General features: G+C 42.7%; 1 protein-coding gene across 3 annotated transcripts in view; it reads left to right on the top strand.

Moving 5' to 3' along the window:
• The window catches only part of DTWD2 (DTW domain containing 2), a 190,579-nt gene that overhangs the window by 59,486 nt on the left and 114,495 nt on the right, over positions 1-16,598 (top strand). The window lies entirely within an intron of this gene.

The following is a 16,598-nucleotide window of genomic DNA, read 5'->3' on the forward strand; positions in this document are numbered from 1 at the left end:
CAGATCAGGGAAAATGTGGGTCGCTTACTGAATCGGGGAGGCAGCCTGGTTACAGAGGATGCAGAAAAGGCTGAAGTACTTGATACCTTTTTCACTTCAGTCTTCACGGGAAAGGTCAGTTCTCAGACTACTGCACCTGGCAGTACAGTTTAGGGAGGAGGCGAGCAGCCCTTAGTGTCAAAAGAACAGGTTAGGGGCTGTTTAGAAAATCTGGATGTGTACAAGTCCATGGGGCCAGATGGGATGCAGCCAAGGGTGCTGAGGGAGTCGGCTGATGTGATTGTAGAGCCACTGGCCATAATTACTGAAAATTCATGGTGGTTGGGAAAGGTCCCGGACAACTGGAAAAGGGCAAATATCCTTAAGTAAGGGTAGAAGGAGGGTCTGGGGGATTAGACTGGTCAGCCTCACCTCAGTCCCTGAAAAAATCATGGAGCAGGTCCTCAAGGAATCCATTTCTAAGCATTTGCAGGAGAAGGTGATTAGGAACAGTCAGCATAGATTTGCCAAGTATAAGTCATGCCTTTCCAACCTGATTGCCTTCTGTGATGAGATGGCTGGCTCTGTGAATGTACGGAGAGCAGTGGATTTGATATACCTTGACTTTAGGAAGGTTTTAATACAGTCTCTCATAACACTCCTGCAAGTGAGCTAAGGAAGTATGGGTTGGATGAATGGACTGTAAGGTGGATAGAAAGCTGGCTGGATCGTTGGCCTCAAAGAGTAGTTTTCAATGGCTTGATGTCTAGCTAGCAGCCGGTATCAAATAGAGTACCCCAGGGGTTGGTCCTGGGGCCAGTTTTGTTCAATATTTTCATCACTGACCTGGAAGATGGGATGGAGTGTACCCTCAGCAAGTTTGCAGATCATACCAAGTTTGGTGGGTAGGGCTAGGAATCAGAGAGACTTGGCTAATTGGAGGATTGGACCAAAAGAAATCTCATGAGGTTCAGTAAGGAGAAGCGTAAAATTCTGCACTTAGGATGAAACAATCCCATGCACAGGTACAGGCTGGGGACCAACTGCCTAAGCAGCAGCTCTGCAGAAAAGGATCCGGGGGTTACAGTGGATGATGATAAGCTGAATGTGAACCTTATTGCAAAGAAGGCTAACTGGGCTGCGTTAGTAGGAGTGTTGCTAGCAAATTGGGGGAAGTGATTATTCCCCTCTGTTCTATACTTGTGAGGCCACATCTGAAGGACTGTGTCCAGCTCTGGACTCCTCATTATAGAAGGGACATAGACAAATTGGAGAGAATCCAGCAGTGGGCAACAAAAATGGTTAGGGGGCTAGGGCACATGACTTCACAGGAGTGGCTGAAGGAACGAGACTTATTTAGTCTGGAGAAGAGAAGACTGAGGGGGGGAGTTTAATAGTAGCCTTCAAATACCTGAAGAGGGGTTCAAAAGGGGATGGAGCTAGATTGTTCTCAGTGGTGGCAGATGACAGAACAAGGAGGAATAGTCTCAAATTGCAGCAAGGGAAGTTTAGACTAGGTATTAGGAAAAACTTTCTCATGAGGAAAGTAGTGATCACTGGAACAGGTTACCCAGCATAGGCAATGCATAGGAGGGGCACATGCCTCCTCCCCCCGAGAGTGCTGGTGCCCCCCCCTCCCCCCCGACAGTGGGTGCTTCAGCTGGTAGCGGGGCATGGAGAGCGCTAGTGTCCTCCATGGAATTGGCTCCGCTGCCACCATGCCACATGCGGAGGTGCTGGCACTTCTGTTGCTGCCGTGCCTCCGGCATGCTCGGCAACTGGCTGCTGGGAGGGGACCCCCACCCTGGTTGCTGGCTGGCCGCTGGGGGACCCCTCCCTTCCCCTGATCATGATCTGCTGGTGCCCCCCCGAGACTTGGGAGGCACCAGTTGCCCATGGTACCTAGAGAGGTTGTGGACTCCCCATACTTGGAGGTTTTTAAGACTTGGCTAGACAGAGCCTTGGATGGGATGATCTAATTAGGGGTGGTCCTGCTTTGAGCAGGGGGTTGGACTAGATGACCTCCTGAGGTCCCTTCCAACCCTAATTTTCTATGATTCTATGCTCTGGCAGTATAGTTATAAGTGTTTTAATGGAATCTGCCAAGTATTCAGCACTTTCAAAAATTTTATACCAATTCTGGGTGTTGTGAACTTTAAAATCTGGCCCTCTGCCTCAGAACAGTTGTAGAGGCCAGTGATGTCAAACATAGATGCTGCAGGGTTACTGGTGGACTACCAGAAGTTGGGGTGTGGTCAGTGGTGGGCACGGTCTGACATGGAATCCGGGGGCTCTGTAGATATGGCCCTTGATGGAAGTCGGGTGCGACACAGTCCTCAATCCCCTGGCCCTGCCATGATGGCTGCTTTGGATGCTGTGGCTAGTGCTATGGATGGCTGCTGTCACCATTTTGTGCCCCAGGTCAGATCCAACCCCCAGAGAGCCCTGCAGTGTGGACTGGCTTGGGGCCCCCCAGGTGAGTTTGTTGCCCCTGGTATAGGCCACATCTACCTGAGGAGTATTTATACCTGTAAAGGAACCCTGGGGTGGATGTTGCAAAGTTATGCTTTTTATTGATTTATTGAAAATGTCCCTGTGGACAAAATAAGCTATATTGGTAAAGCACATGTTTGCTTGTATAATTTTGTTTACATGAGCAGCTTCTGGTGACATAGCTGAATTGGTCAACGTGACCCCTCCTTGCAGCTTTGGCTATTATAGCCATGTTGAGCTGCATCTGTCATGGCAACACATCTATATATAAAAATTTCTGAAGCTGTACAGTAAATACAGTAGCATCAGAATATTTCTTTTAAGGGACTGATTCTTTCCTTGACATAAAATATTAATGTGTATTTAATTGGTCAATTTTGTGCTCATTATACCTGTGTTGGTTAAAAATGTACTCAGTTGAAATCTCTGGAATTATGCACGATCCTCACAAGTATAATTCCATGTACCTTTTAACCCAAGAATTTTTTACTTGGAAAAAAATTATTTTATCCTCCCTATATCTGGAATTGATATGCCAGAGTGCATAGTAATTGTTAATGGAGCATGTCCCTTCTTGTCACTGGTTCCAAATGATCTTGCTTGGTTACAGAGGCATAATGGGCACCTATATGTGTGCAGTGAAGCTGTTTCAACTTGCTGTGATTACAGCGCATCAGAGCAGACTCTATTAATTGAGTCTGCTGGAGCTTGGTAATTATGGCACTCCAGTAGACTCCAACGTCATGTGTATCAGTGTTCCCGCGCTGAAAAATGGTAGTGGGGCGCTTTAACTAATGAGCTTTATGAGTTTGAGCTTTAAAGTGCTCCTGCCACCATTTTTTAGCTTGTGGACACTTTTACACGTGATGCTCTGGGCGCTTTAATTAGAGCGGCTCCAGAGTCGCTCTAATTAAAGTGCCCCCTTCCCTTCCCTGGAGCACATCTATAAATGCCCAATGAGTATGCTGGGTGAACTCTGCAGGGTATTGGGTGGGGGTAGATGAGAAGGTGCTGCTGAGTGTGTGGGAGAGGAGGAGGTGTGCAAAATTGGATTCTTACCTATGCCGTTTCTTATCTATACTCAAAAAAATATTCCTTGGTGGCTGCAGCTTCCGCACCATGGGCCTGCTTCTCCTGCCAGGGTGTGGACTCTGTGGGGTCAGGGGCCAATTCTGGTGCCTCTACAAGTTGGCATCTGGGATTTCTGCCCCACTCGCCCACCCCAGTTGTGTTACTGATTAGTTTATAGTATCTAGTGTTCTGGAAAGATAACCTCCGCATTTTCTGACTGAGATTTTAGGAGGTGGGTCTGACTTACGGGCTGGTTGACTCAATTTGTCACGTGTCAGATTACTTAGTGCTGCTGACTTGCTGAATTAACATGTTATCTGTCTTGATTTGCAGTTCAGTTGTCATTTTATTAAAATTCAATTAAGACATCTATGGTCTTCAAAGATGTTTTTAATTTTTTTAAATCAATGTAAATACTTTCTCACACCTAGAGGATGCTATTTTGGACGTTGTTGAGTGCTGTTGGCTGGGTAGCCTGCAGAAGCTTGCACTACTACATTTATATACTGTATTTTGTTGTGTCCATTTATATATTTAAAAAAATAAATATATAAATATTTATACATATATTTTAAAAAATAAACACACATACATACACATACACATATTCTCCCTCTCTCCGTAGATAGAATACCTTGTCTTCCCTTTTTTTTGTAGTAGAGATTAGAGAAAAAAAGTCTTCATTTTTTTCAGGATTGTCCTGAACATTTCCTGAATAGTTGGTTAATAAAAACTTATAAACTCAGTTTTTACCTGCCTAAGTTATATATAGATTGCTGGTTTGGAGCCTTACTTTCCACAGTCAGATCCAGGCAAGTAGACCTGCTGAAGTTAGTGAGACTCTGCATTGACATAAGCGTTCTCCTACCTGGATTGGCTTCAGATTGGGTCATAAATTACCAGGTAACATACCATACTGATAATGGATTTAGTAATTCAGTAACTGTATTGTTGAAATGAAGATATTAGCAATATTTTCAATTGCTTTACATTCTGAAAAAATATCCTGTGAATTTCAGTTATTTATTTGCAACTAATCCCTCCATAATCTCATTTGAAAGACAATAATGTCTCAGTTTGTTCAGCAAACTATTTGCTGGTGCATTCCAGCTTATGTGTTGACTGCAGCGTGTGAATGCAGTAGGGTTTTTGGTTGTAGTCTTGCTGGTCTAAAGACATAGGCAGGCAAAGTTCTTTGAGTAGATGTGATATCTTTTATTAGATCAACTGAACTTGTCTCAGGGTTTGTTTGTTTGTTTGTATTTTCTTTTAACTTGTCATTGGAAACAAAACTCAGATGTGTTTCTGTTTTTTCTGGTAACTTTTTATGCTGGTGAAAAAAGTAGAACTCAAAATATCTTGAAAGTTATCTTATACCCCTTGTGCTTACACTAATTTATTGCCACCTTTCAGGAGAACCTTGTTAGCATTACAGAAGTTGACATAATGCTGCAAAGGTATTTGAAAGTATATGAAGGTAGTAATAGATGCAACTTATGCTGGTGATCTGAATCTCTTTTACTTAAGGCAAGGGTTTGATTTGCTACTGAACCAGAATGGAGGCAGAATGCAGTAAAGGATAGAGCCCTGGAAGCAAGTCACTCATCCAGATCCCTTCTCACTGCCAGTTAGCTGTGCTTTTGGTTTCCAATGGTTTATTTTACATGGGGTAACCTTGTCCCTGCAGAAAACCAACAAATAACAAAACAAATGTGTGTGCAAACAACAAACAGACAGACCAAAACCTGTGTCCTTTCTACAGACCCTGAGAGGGGTAACCCAGGCTCTGTGCTTCTTCCTTGCCCTCTGCTCCTGGGCTTTTAACCCCCACATAGTGGCTTCACCGTCATCAGTTACAGTCTGTTCCCAGGCTTCCAGCCAGGCAGAATATCATTTTACTAACCATCTGCGCCTGGTTTTCAGGTGCTTTAGGTTGAGTACCTCCTTATAGGCCCACATATGCCACAGCCAAGTGACTGACAAAACCTGGAGCTATAAAGAGATCTGCACCGCTTTGGTATTTTAGTACTAGTGAAGGGCAGGCTATCACAGCACCTTGTTCTTTCTGGACTATTCCATTGCTGCCACCTCATCCATCTGGGTTGAGCCTTGTATGCCATTATATTGGGTGGCAGAGTTTTGTTATGGAAAGTAGTTGTGGTGCTAGACTCACCTCCCCCAGCTTTGCACTGCTAGGTGCATTCACCATTCAAAAGTGGAATTTTCCAAGCAAGTTCTCTACTCACTTTACATAAGGGGCAGAGTAAATTGGTTAAATAGTCTAGCCCAAATGTGTAAGGTATTCAGCAGTAGAGCACCATAAAAATAATGCAGGGCTCAACTGTAACACATTTAGGGTTTTTTATTTTCATTTTAATTCAAAAAGGTCAGAAAGGAACTGTTCAGTATGTTGTAAAATATGTGGTGCTTGATATACCCAGATACTCTACATTCTTTTAGCTAAGGTCCTTAGTGATCATAGAGATACATATATCTCTTAAAGAGCTTATCTTCTTCATTTGAAGTCAATAGGAGTCTTAGATATAATAGGCTTTGGATCAGAGCCTAACTGCAGTAGTAAATTATGCCAAATAATTAACAGAATCCCTGTGCACAGTAGATGATGTGATCCTTAACTATTGCCATCAGTGGGAGCTTTTTCAAGATCAAGCCCTAAAAATCTTGCAATTTAAGGGTTAGGTCCTGCTTTCAGTATTTAAGCTTAATAAACTCCAGTGAGTTTTACCTGAGTGAAGTGCTCAAAATAAATTAGGGCTGTCAAATGATTTAAAAATTTGATCGCGATTAGTTACATGATGAGAAAAAGAGTTGCAATTGATCGCAATTTTAATCGCAGAGCTAAACACTCAAAATTATGTTCCCAAAACTCAAATTATGCAAAATTATACAAGTACTTTTTATGGTTGGTGGGGGTGGGGGAGAATTTGTGAAAGTGTGTGTGGTGTTCAGAGCCTGGGGAGGGGGGTTCCTGCATGCCCTGGCAGGATGTGGGGTACTGTTGGTCAGGAGTGAGGGGCAGCAGCAGGGCTGGTAGGGGCTGTGGCTTGGGAGTGAGGGGCAGACAGATGCATACACACAGACATAGACAAACATGCACACAGACAGACACTGCCCAGCAGGTGTGTGGTGGGGAAGGGATGTGGGGGAGAGAAGGGACGGCGGGGGGCAGTTCGAGACCCCCATGGTGAGGGAGTGAGTGGCGCAGGGGCTGGAGTGGGTGATTGGATGGTCAGAGCCTCGAGCAGCATTCCCTCTAAGCTGTGCAAGCGCGCTCATGCCATACTGCTAAGTGTGCCTGTGTGGCCACACACCATGCAGCTTAGAGGGAATGCTGGCCCCAGATGGCTTGTCCAGGGGTGCAAGGGAGCTCCTGCCGCTGTATGCAGTCCAAGGGAGGCACAGGGGGCATGTGCCCCCTGGATTTGTGTATGGGGTGGAGGCAGGTTGCCACTGCGAGCTGGGGCTCTGCACCCTACTGCCTTTGCTCTGCTTTGTGATGCTATATGCCTCCTGCTGTCAGGTGGGCAGGGGACATGGCTCAGCCAGCACGTGGATCCTGGGGCAAAGGTAGCAGGGCACAGAACCCCATCCCACCTCCGCCTTGTGTCCAGATCTGGAGGGTATGTGCCCCTGTGCCTCCCCCGGGGTGCACGCAGCAGTGGGAGCCCACCCGCGGCTCTGACCGTCCCACGAACTGCCCCAGGGCCCCCTTCACCCTATCCCCTGTCCCTGGATCTTCCTCTGCCCCACTCCCTCCTTCACCGCAGGGGCCTCGATTTGCCTCCCCGCCACCCTTTCCCTCCCCCACACCCCTTCCCCTTCATAGACTTGGCTGCTGGGCAGTGCCCCACATGCCCCCAGGTTGTTTCTGGCTGCCTGCAGGCTGAGGCTGCATGTCTTTGTGCCTATGCATGCCCCCTGCCCCCCACTGCAGCTGCCTGAAGCCTGCACCCAGGTTACCCTGCAGTCTTATGTGCTGCCACCACTGCCCTGAGGGGTGGCCTGGAAGTGGCAGTGACAGCGGCGGAGCACAGCCCGGGCACAGGCTCTAAAACCACATGTGCAATTAACATGTTAAAATTTTTTACAATGATCAACAATGATTAATGCATTAATCGTGCATGTTAACCGTGATTAATTGACAGCCATCAAATGAATACGAGCAGGGAAAGAAGGCATTACGGTAGAAATCTAGGGCATGTGGTCATTAGAACTGTAATGTTGTGCACAAACAGATGGGTTTTCAGAAGTTGTTTGAAGGAGGAAAGGGGAGGGTGTCTTGGGAGTACACTTAATTGGGAGTCTGTTCTAAGTAAAACATGCATGATTTATTTATTTATTTTAAACGATGCCTTCTGACAACTATTTTATTGCTTTTGATGTTATCTATGGGCATCTAGTTGCTTCTTACCAGCTGGAATTAGTAAACTTCAGGGGCATAATACATGCCGTCAAAAAATTAAAATTTAAATTAAATTCAGAAAGTTAAAAAGAAAAAAAGTACTACAAACCTTTTATAACTTTCAGGAAGCAACATGATGTGATGATATATTGCTTCTAGCGTATGCTAATGATGTTGTCCATGCATTAGGCACACCCTTTACTGTGTGTTAACAACTGTGAGATGTTTTGAAGGGCCTTTGTATTTAAAAGAAAAGGTGAGTTGGTTCACCACTTTTGTTGTAAAACTGTTAGGGTGGAGCACTCCTAATTAACTTTCCACAGAATTTACAATTGATCAGTCCATGAGAATCCCAAGTCTCCAATGCTATGGTTCATTCGGTCTTTATGCTTATAGATCAGTAGGAGTCTTGGGTTACCTGTCCAGAATTACTTTGTCTCTTACAGACCCTTCTTATTGCAGTTCCTTTGGAGCTATGCTAACACACTTTCCTTCCAGCTGAAGTTGTCCTGGAGCTCACAGCGTGTCCCCTACCAGATAATACAGCTTCAGAATGGAGAATGTGAAAAGGTCAAAATGCAAGTTTTGCATCTGCCTCAGCACAAACAGTGTGGGCTGTGTGCCTGTGTCTAATAGAGGTTGTCTCATATGCCAGCTACCAGTCTGCTAGGATATTTGATTATTGATAGTGATTTGTTGCATGTGAAGTAGCTCTAGCTAGATTGGGAGCTATTAGCAGACAGGTTTCACTGCCAAGGTATGGCAAATGGTTATGTCCTGATTACAAAACAGACCATATCTGTGAGTGTTTTTCAGTAGAGGTGCTCTTCTAAAAATGGTGAAGCAGTCAGGGAGGGTCTCCTAAGGCAAATGGATACCTAATAAGGGCAGTTTCTGATACAATGTGTACTATACTGGGTCGTCTTGTTCTTTTGCTGTAATTCCTTTCAGTGAGTTTCTCTCGTGTGCCTCGTTTGGGGTTGAAACACAGCATACAGCCCTAAGTCAGCCTTAAGGCAATCTTTTTTAAAGAATAAATTGGTTAAACATTTACTTTTTTTTTTCTTTTTGTGTATCCAGGACTACTTCCTAATATTGCATGCAGGATTGAAGGGGATAAACTGAAGCAGGTTAAGGCTGACTATGAGTAGTGCCTACACTGGTGGGAGCCAAACATTTGGGAAGGCGTGCCACAAATTAAGTCCTGCAGCTGCCTGAATGCCACTGTAGTCCCCTTCCTCTGCATGACTTGCTGTTTTACATTCTGCTTTCTGCCTGATCCGCTGCTGTCCTTCAGGTAAAACAGGAAAGAAGGCAAGCGCTGATCTGCTAGAACAGGGGTGGCCAACCTAAACCACGTGTGCCACAAGTTGCATTGATAGCTTTTGTAAATGGCGCATAACAGACAGAGGAGGAAGCAGGGAATGCAGCAGCAGGTAGGTCAGGGAGCAAAAAGCTGAGCAACAGATCAGGCAGGGGAAGAGGATGGTGCTTGGGGAGAGTCTGGGACTTAACTGTGCCCATACTGGGTCAGACCAGTGGCCCATCTAGCCTAGTATCCTGTCTAACAGTGGCAGGAGTGAATGCTGTAGAGGGAGACCATTGAGCCGGATATCTCTAGAGTGATCTACCATTCACCCTATTCATTATGCTCCCTGGCATCCACCAGTATTAGTTTAGAGATGCCAAAGAAACATCTCCAACCGGCCTGCTCAGGTGCTATCGATAGATCTGTCTTCCATGAATTTGTCTAGTTCCTTTTTGAACTTGACTGTGGTACCTGCCTCTACCACCTCCTGTGACAGTGAATTCTGCAAGTTACTTATGCATTGTAGAAAAAAATACTTTCTTCACATTAGTTTCAAACCTGTCTCCTGCTAATTTCAGTGGGTGCCCCCTGATTCTAATATTCTGGGACTTGATGACCATTAGTTTCCTGTTCATTTGGTCCATATCCATCATTATTTTATAGACCTCTGTCATATTGCCCCCTTAGCCTTTTTGCCAAGCTGAAGACTCCTAGCTAGGCTTTTTAGTCTCTCCCAGTATGGCAACTGCTCCATACCCCTGATCATATCGGTTGCTCTTCTCTGCACCTTTTCCAATTCTACTAGATTCTTTTTGAGATGTAGAGACCAGAACTGCACGCGTGTTGTTAAGATGTGTGCACACCATGGATTTGTATAATGGCATGATGATGTGTTTTCTTTTTTGTTTTAAATTCCCTTCTTAATGATGCCTAACATTTTATTGGCTTTTTTGGTCACCGCCTCCTGTCTACTCCAGCCTTCAATGACAAAGGTGGTGACTACTTTATTCCTATGCGTGTCACCTCCCTTCCCGCCCTCTTCCACCTGTGGCTCCTACCTACAGCCCCTGCACAGCCCATGTTACTGTCCTGGCAGGCAGCGTAGATCCTCGTGTGGACAGTGGCGCTGGGCACATTTGGAGCCCCAGAGCACACCTCTGCCTTAGCGCCGGTGGCTTCTGCACAGTTGAGCTCCCACAGTTGCTGGGGAGAAGCCACTTTTGCAAAGGTTCCTGCTACCCAGTGAAGCAAAACATCCCTTGCACAGCGCCTTAACCTGCCTGCGCGTAGCCCAATGTCTCTGCAGCAGCCCTGGCACTCAGGCCCCTGCTGCATGTGTGCTGTTGACATGGCAGCAACAGCAGCAGCAGGAGCCGGCAACAGCTCAGCTTTGTTGCTGAGCTCAGCCCCCTGTGACTGCTCCCCGGTGCCCTCTCCCTCTCCCACTGCTTGCTGAGACTTACAGTCTGCCACAGGCTTGGACCAGTGGCGGGGTGCAGGGACTGGACTACGCTTGCCAGGGGGCTCAGTGCACGTGGCCATAATTATCAGCTACAGTGACCAAAAAAACCCTGATAGCCAATAATGTCATTTCTCCTTTTATTGGTGCCCATCCAATAGCCAACTGATATACTGGTGCACCCCTACTACCCGGAATAATTTGGTATCATTTGCAAACTTGGAGATTTCACTTTGCACCCCCCCCCCCCAAGTCATTGATGAAAATGTTGAAGAAAACTGGGCTAAGCACAGAGCCCTGCAGCACCTCGAATAGTGGGCATATAGCCTTACCCTTTGCCTAACCCCTGATTATCTTTTAACCAGCTCTCGGATCACAAAAGCACCTTCCTTACAATCTCATGGCAGTTCATGGGTTCCAAGATCATAGTATCATAGATGAGTTGTTCTAGAAAGCAGGCATTTATTACATTTATTTCATCCAGAAGCTTTGTCTCCACATCTTGCACTGTTGAAGTGTTTACCTAGACTATGTGAGGGTAGTGGAAGTCTCCCATTATTACTGCTTTTCCCATTCTGACAGCTTCCCCGGTCTCCCTAAGCATTTCATAATCACCTTCACTTTCTTGATCAAGTGGTTCGTAGTACAATCCTAGTACTACATCCTTTTATTCAAGTCTGGAACTTACCCACAGGGATTCTATGGTAGTTGTCCTTTCAGATGAGATTTTTATGTAGTTACTGTGTATGCTATCTTACAGTGCCACTCCTCCACCTCCATATCCTACTTTGTCATTCTGATATTCTTTGTAATGCAGTATAATAGTATCCCATTGATTAACATCTTCCATCAGGTCTCTGAAACAGACATAGAATAATACTTTATTTTCTAAGTCACTATTTAATACTAGGCATTCTAATCCACCCATCTTACTTTTTCAGGTTCTGGCAATCTGCACCACAGGCAGACAGAAAGGATGAATGGATTTTGGAAAAGCGCACTTGTAGCCTGCAACACTTAAAAGTCTACAGTGCTTCCCTTTTTAACACAAAACAGCAAAACTGAATATGTGTTCTCAGATTTTATAAAATATATTTAACTAGATTCTAGTCTAACACTATAAATCCCTGAATACTGATTTAGTGTGTGTTTAATGTGCATTAGTATAAAATACATGTAGGTGGAAAAGAATGACGGGCTGGCCTTTGCTCAGACTCCTCAGGTGGGTTTTGACCCTGAGGCCTCTGGTGTTCTGGCCTTGACCTTGAAGCAGCCATCTATATTTGGCCAGTTACATTTCCTTGAAAATACTGAGTCTGTAGCCTGACCTTGACAGTGTTGGAACATAATGATGTTGAAACTATTGAATATGGCTCAAAAACATCAGCTTCCTTTTTGCTTCTAATGCTGGACATTGTGTTTCAAGAACGTGTCTTGTGACGCACTTAGCCCTGCTTTAGTTCTTAGGCCAAAGAAGTTAACACTATTTTGATATTATTCTGTAGCCTTACTCTGGGAAAAAAATGCCAGAATTAATTATAGTGGCTTTTTAATGTTTATATTTAGAAAAAAGCTACATGTCTACAATTCCACATAATTGCCTGTGGGAGGCATCAGGAAGGACCCAAAAAAGTACATATATTTGCGTTCCCAGAACATTGTCTGTTTTAAAGAGCTGTGAATATCTTCCAGCAGGTTGAAAATTGGGATAAAAATGAGCACAATCAAGTTGGGGGCATACCTAGATCTTATTTGTGAGAGGACTTTACAGAAATTGTTAGAAAGGTCTGCAGGATACCAGAGTATTTGGTCTCCTGCACTTTCACCTTTACAGTATCCCTGCCCAACAGCTGCTAGTCACAGCAGGCTGGACACCGGACAAAGGCAACGTCAATTGGCTGGTCTCAGCCCTGTTGGGAAAGTCTTTGAATGATAAGCTCGGCATAGTGTCTTTGTATGTGAACAAAATATTAGTGTGAATTTGAACATTACTATTTTAGTACATAATGCATATATTTAAACCAACTGGACAAACTGAGGCCTTCACACCTTTCTGAACATTTCAACTGTTATTAAAACGATCATATTTGCACAAATGCACCTAGAGGTGACATCACAGTCTGGAATGGCCTCAGGATAATTTTCCAGATGCTGGGAGAACTGATCATTCTTTTTAGTAAAATCTCAACTAAATTAAAATTATGGTTAAACAGATGCTAATATAAAATTAACCATGTTTCTGAAGAAGGTTCCCATTTGCCAGTGGTTGGTCTACATGCCAGTGTTTCCTTATTACCCCTACGAAAAGAATCATTGCCATGTAGCATGGCTTAGGTAGAGAGATAGACTTTTCAAGATTTCTTGTCACAGAGCTTGACCCAGATCACTCCTTTTGGTCTAAAGAGGAAAGAAAACTATGTTTTTGTTTGCTAGTAAAGCCCAAGATTGAAACGTCTAGTCAGATGTACTAACACATTGAAACAGAAGGCAAAAATACAAAATTAATGACTGTTTAGCCAGCCTTTATGCTGGCCACTGTTTTGGCTTTCGAACAGAATTCTACCATTCTTCCCTGTAGGAAAGCCCCCCCCAGGCTTTCCTCTCCCATCCTGATCTGTGAGGAACCCCACAACTTGCATGCCTGTGATTTAAAAGGTTTTTCTGTAAAAAGAACAATAATCATTAGGTACTAAAGTGAAAGTATAGAAAGAAGTGTGTGAGCCTCAGGGTGAGGTTGTACAAGTACATAATTAAAATAATTAGGCGTGTCAATGGGTGCTTAAATGTAAGTGATGTACATTAAGCTATATTGAAAAGTACTGTTTGCAGTGCTTTGTACTCCACTTTCTACAAATCAAGTTATGGATAAGGTTGATTTTTGTAATGTTTTGAAAATGCATGCTTTCTTTAAACTTCCTTATTTTACAAGGTTAACAAAGTTTACCAACCAAAAATACACTCAAGTGTGGAAAGGATACAAAAAGGTAGCAACAGATTTTTTATAAAAATAAGATCTGAAAATAAAGTAAACAGTATCTAGAAGACTTCATTATCGTAAACATCCTGAGGTCAGAATTTATTTATTCAGTACTATTTCCTTCTGCCTGTAAAAACTAGTGAACAATGCAGCCCTTTGAATTGAAGTCAGGAATTTACTAATTTGAAAGCTGATTTATGTAGTGGTGTTGACCCCTCAGATGGATTCTGAGAACCAAGGAGAGTTTGCAAAGCTAGCCCCACCAAAATTAAATATGTACAATATAAGAACATCTAAATTTTAATAGCAAATTCAATTTCTATAAATGACTAAACAGTATAGATAAGGCATATCTAGCAAGTGATTAAAATTTATAAAATGCACATTTACCTAAAGGCATAATAATCTTATTAATATTTGCAAGCAATTTAACCTTAACATTTACAAGTCTTAAGGTCTTAAAAAGTCTCTATCAGGAGGCCAGCCCATTAAGGAAAGGACTGTCTTACCTAGGCTTCGAAAACAAAGTTGCTAAGTAACATTAACCAGACACACTTGCTAGTGGGCAATTCAGTAAGAACTGTAGTTCAAGACCGAAGAGGAAAAATACCAAAGTGGACCCAGTTTTTATATTCTACCGTTTGGCTAAAATATTGGAAAGCTTACAAATTAAGATTTTTAAAAAATTAAGCATTCCTAACAGGTGCTGTTCTAATTAATATTCATATTCCTGTTCTTATTTCATATATATCCTTTACCTTCTCTAAGATTAACCTATCATCAAACCAGTAAATGCACTGGAGGCAATCTTGCAACATTTACCTTTTTTTTCCAAACCATCTTTGAGTTTTCTAAAATGATATTCTCTTGCCTGATCCTTTTCTTTGCCTGTTCTTCTCTTAGGCAAACAGTAGTCAGCTAAATGCAGGCACCTTTATATTATCCCATCATTAAACAGCTTCAGGCCTATTGTAGTTTACAATGGGTATTTATAACTTAATCTCTGCCATATAGAAAATGCCATAATTGGAAAACCTTAACTAGCAGCTTCTCTTATTAATACTATGAATTTGATAACATCTGACAGAAATTAAGAATTCATACTTAACAGAAAATTGAATTGTCAGGAAATGAAAGAGCATTAAATTCTGAGAAAAAAGAAATCGAGCTTGTGTCAAACACTCAAGACAAACACAGCAAGTATTTGCAGTTCCACTTCGTCAAATTGTACTGAGATTTTATCTTTATTTAACACAACTCTTCTGAACACACCAAATAGATGTATCTTTAAATAAGAGAAATTGATAAGGCAATGTTCATTACTCTGGAGAAAAAATGGCCTATAGAAATGTATTCGAAAGCATTAATACAGAATGCCCCAAATTATTAAAAAGATATCTCCTTTTTTGTGTGTTTGAGATATTTGCTCACAACATCTGAAAATGATTTAGTGCTTTTCCAGTTGATAGAATAGTTTTAGGGACTTTTTGGACTGCTTATTTCAGTGTAGTTGGATCCTAGAGGAGAGGCCTAAGTTAGGGAATGTGAGGACTGAATTTAGGCCTTTGCATAGAAGACTAGAAGAGTGAACTTTAAAAGGAAGACATGGTCGCCAGAGATGTGGATTTTCCAGAAAATTTTGAATTGGAAAATTATCCGGAAAATTTTCTAATGCCCTAAATAGAGTGTGATCTGATTTTGCATGTTTATTTGACTTATATTTAGTAAACAAAACTAAAAAAGTACCCCCGTGTTAATTTATTATCCTAGTAGCCACAAGTATTTGAACTGAAATATTTGATTAGGAAAAAAATGAAATACAGCACACTTAATGTGGTTTAAATGTTATATTCAAACAAATTCAAAGCTTTATGTGGAAAGAAATTATTTTTATTGGAATACTTGTAAAAATGTAAAGACAATACCCAATAGCTTGTACTTCCCTTACATTGTTCTGCTCTGTGTGTTTGCTGAACTGAAAGTGAAACAAAATTAATCATGGTTTTAGTTTTGGTTTTGCTTTCACTTGCAGTCAGAAATAAAATAAGAATTTTAACTTTGGTTTTGATTTGACCTGCACAGCCAAATAGGTGAATTCATAACTTGATTTTTGGTTTGGATTATTATGTGAGTGCATTTACATTCCTGTTTACAAATCAATAAAACCTATATACTCTCTCATACTCCTCATAGGGATAATCACCTGAAAAACATTCATTACAACTTTGAAACTGTCAAGTTGCCTAATATTGTATTGGCATCCATTCATTGTTACTAATGAATTTTATGAAACAATAACTTTCTAGAAATGGAAAATTTCCCATGGAAAAATAAAGCACTGGAAAATTTTCCGCCCCACATCTCTGATGACCACTGAATACAGTGGCAACGTGTAGGGGGTGCATGGGCGTACTTGACAAGAGGTATGGACTAAAGCAAGAATTGGCACAAGCTGTCAGCTGCTGACACTGCTAGTGTTGAATTCAGGCTAGCGCCAGTCATGTTACATATGCAGTGGAGAGATACCCAATGCAAAATATGCAGTCAGGTTGTGGTAAGAAAAGGTTGCAGGGTGTACCACAAAGCAGGAGTGGCCTGTGTGTATGGCACGTGGAAGGTCAGAGAGGGGATGGGCAACTTGGTAGTAGCTAGGGCAGGAAGCAAAAAGCAGAATAGCAGATCAGGAGGGAGTACAGACCAGGGAGGAGAAAGCAGAGCAGCAAGTTGGGCAGATGAAAAGTTCAGAATGGCACTCGGGGAAAGGTAGAGGGCTAATTTGTGGCATGCCTGCCAAAAATGTTGGACCCCTCTGGCACAAGGGATTGTTGTTTCAGCTTTTTAACTTCAAGGGAAAGAATTTTCTTTTCAGATTTGTTTACCAATTTTA

This window comes from Alligator mississippiensis, chromosome 3, assembly GCF_030867095.1.
Source record: "Alligator mississippiensis isolate rAllMis1 chromosome 3, rAllMis1, whole genome shotgun sequence".
Classification (NCBI taxonomy): Eukaryota; Metazoa; Chordata; order Crocodylia; family Alligatoridae; genus Alligator; species Alligator mississippiensis.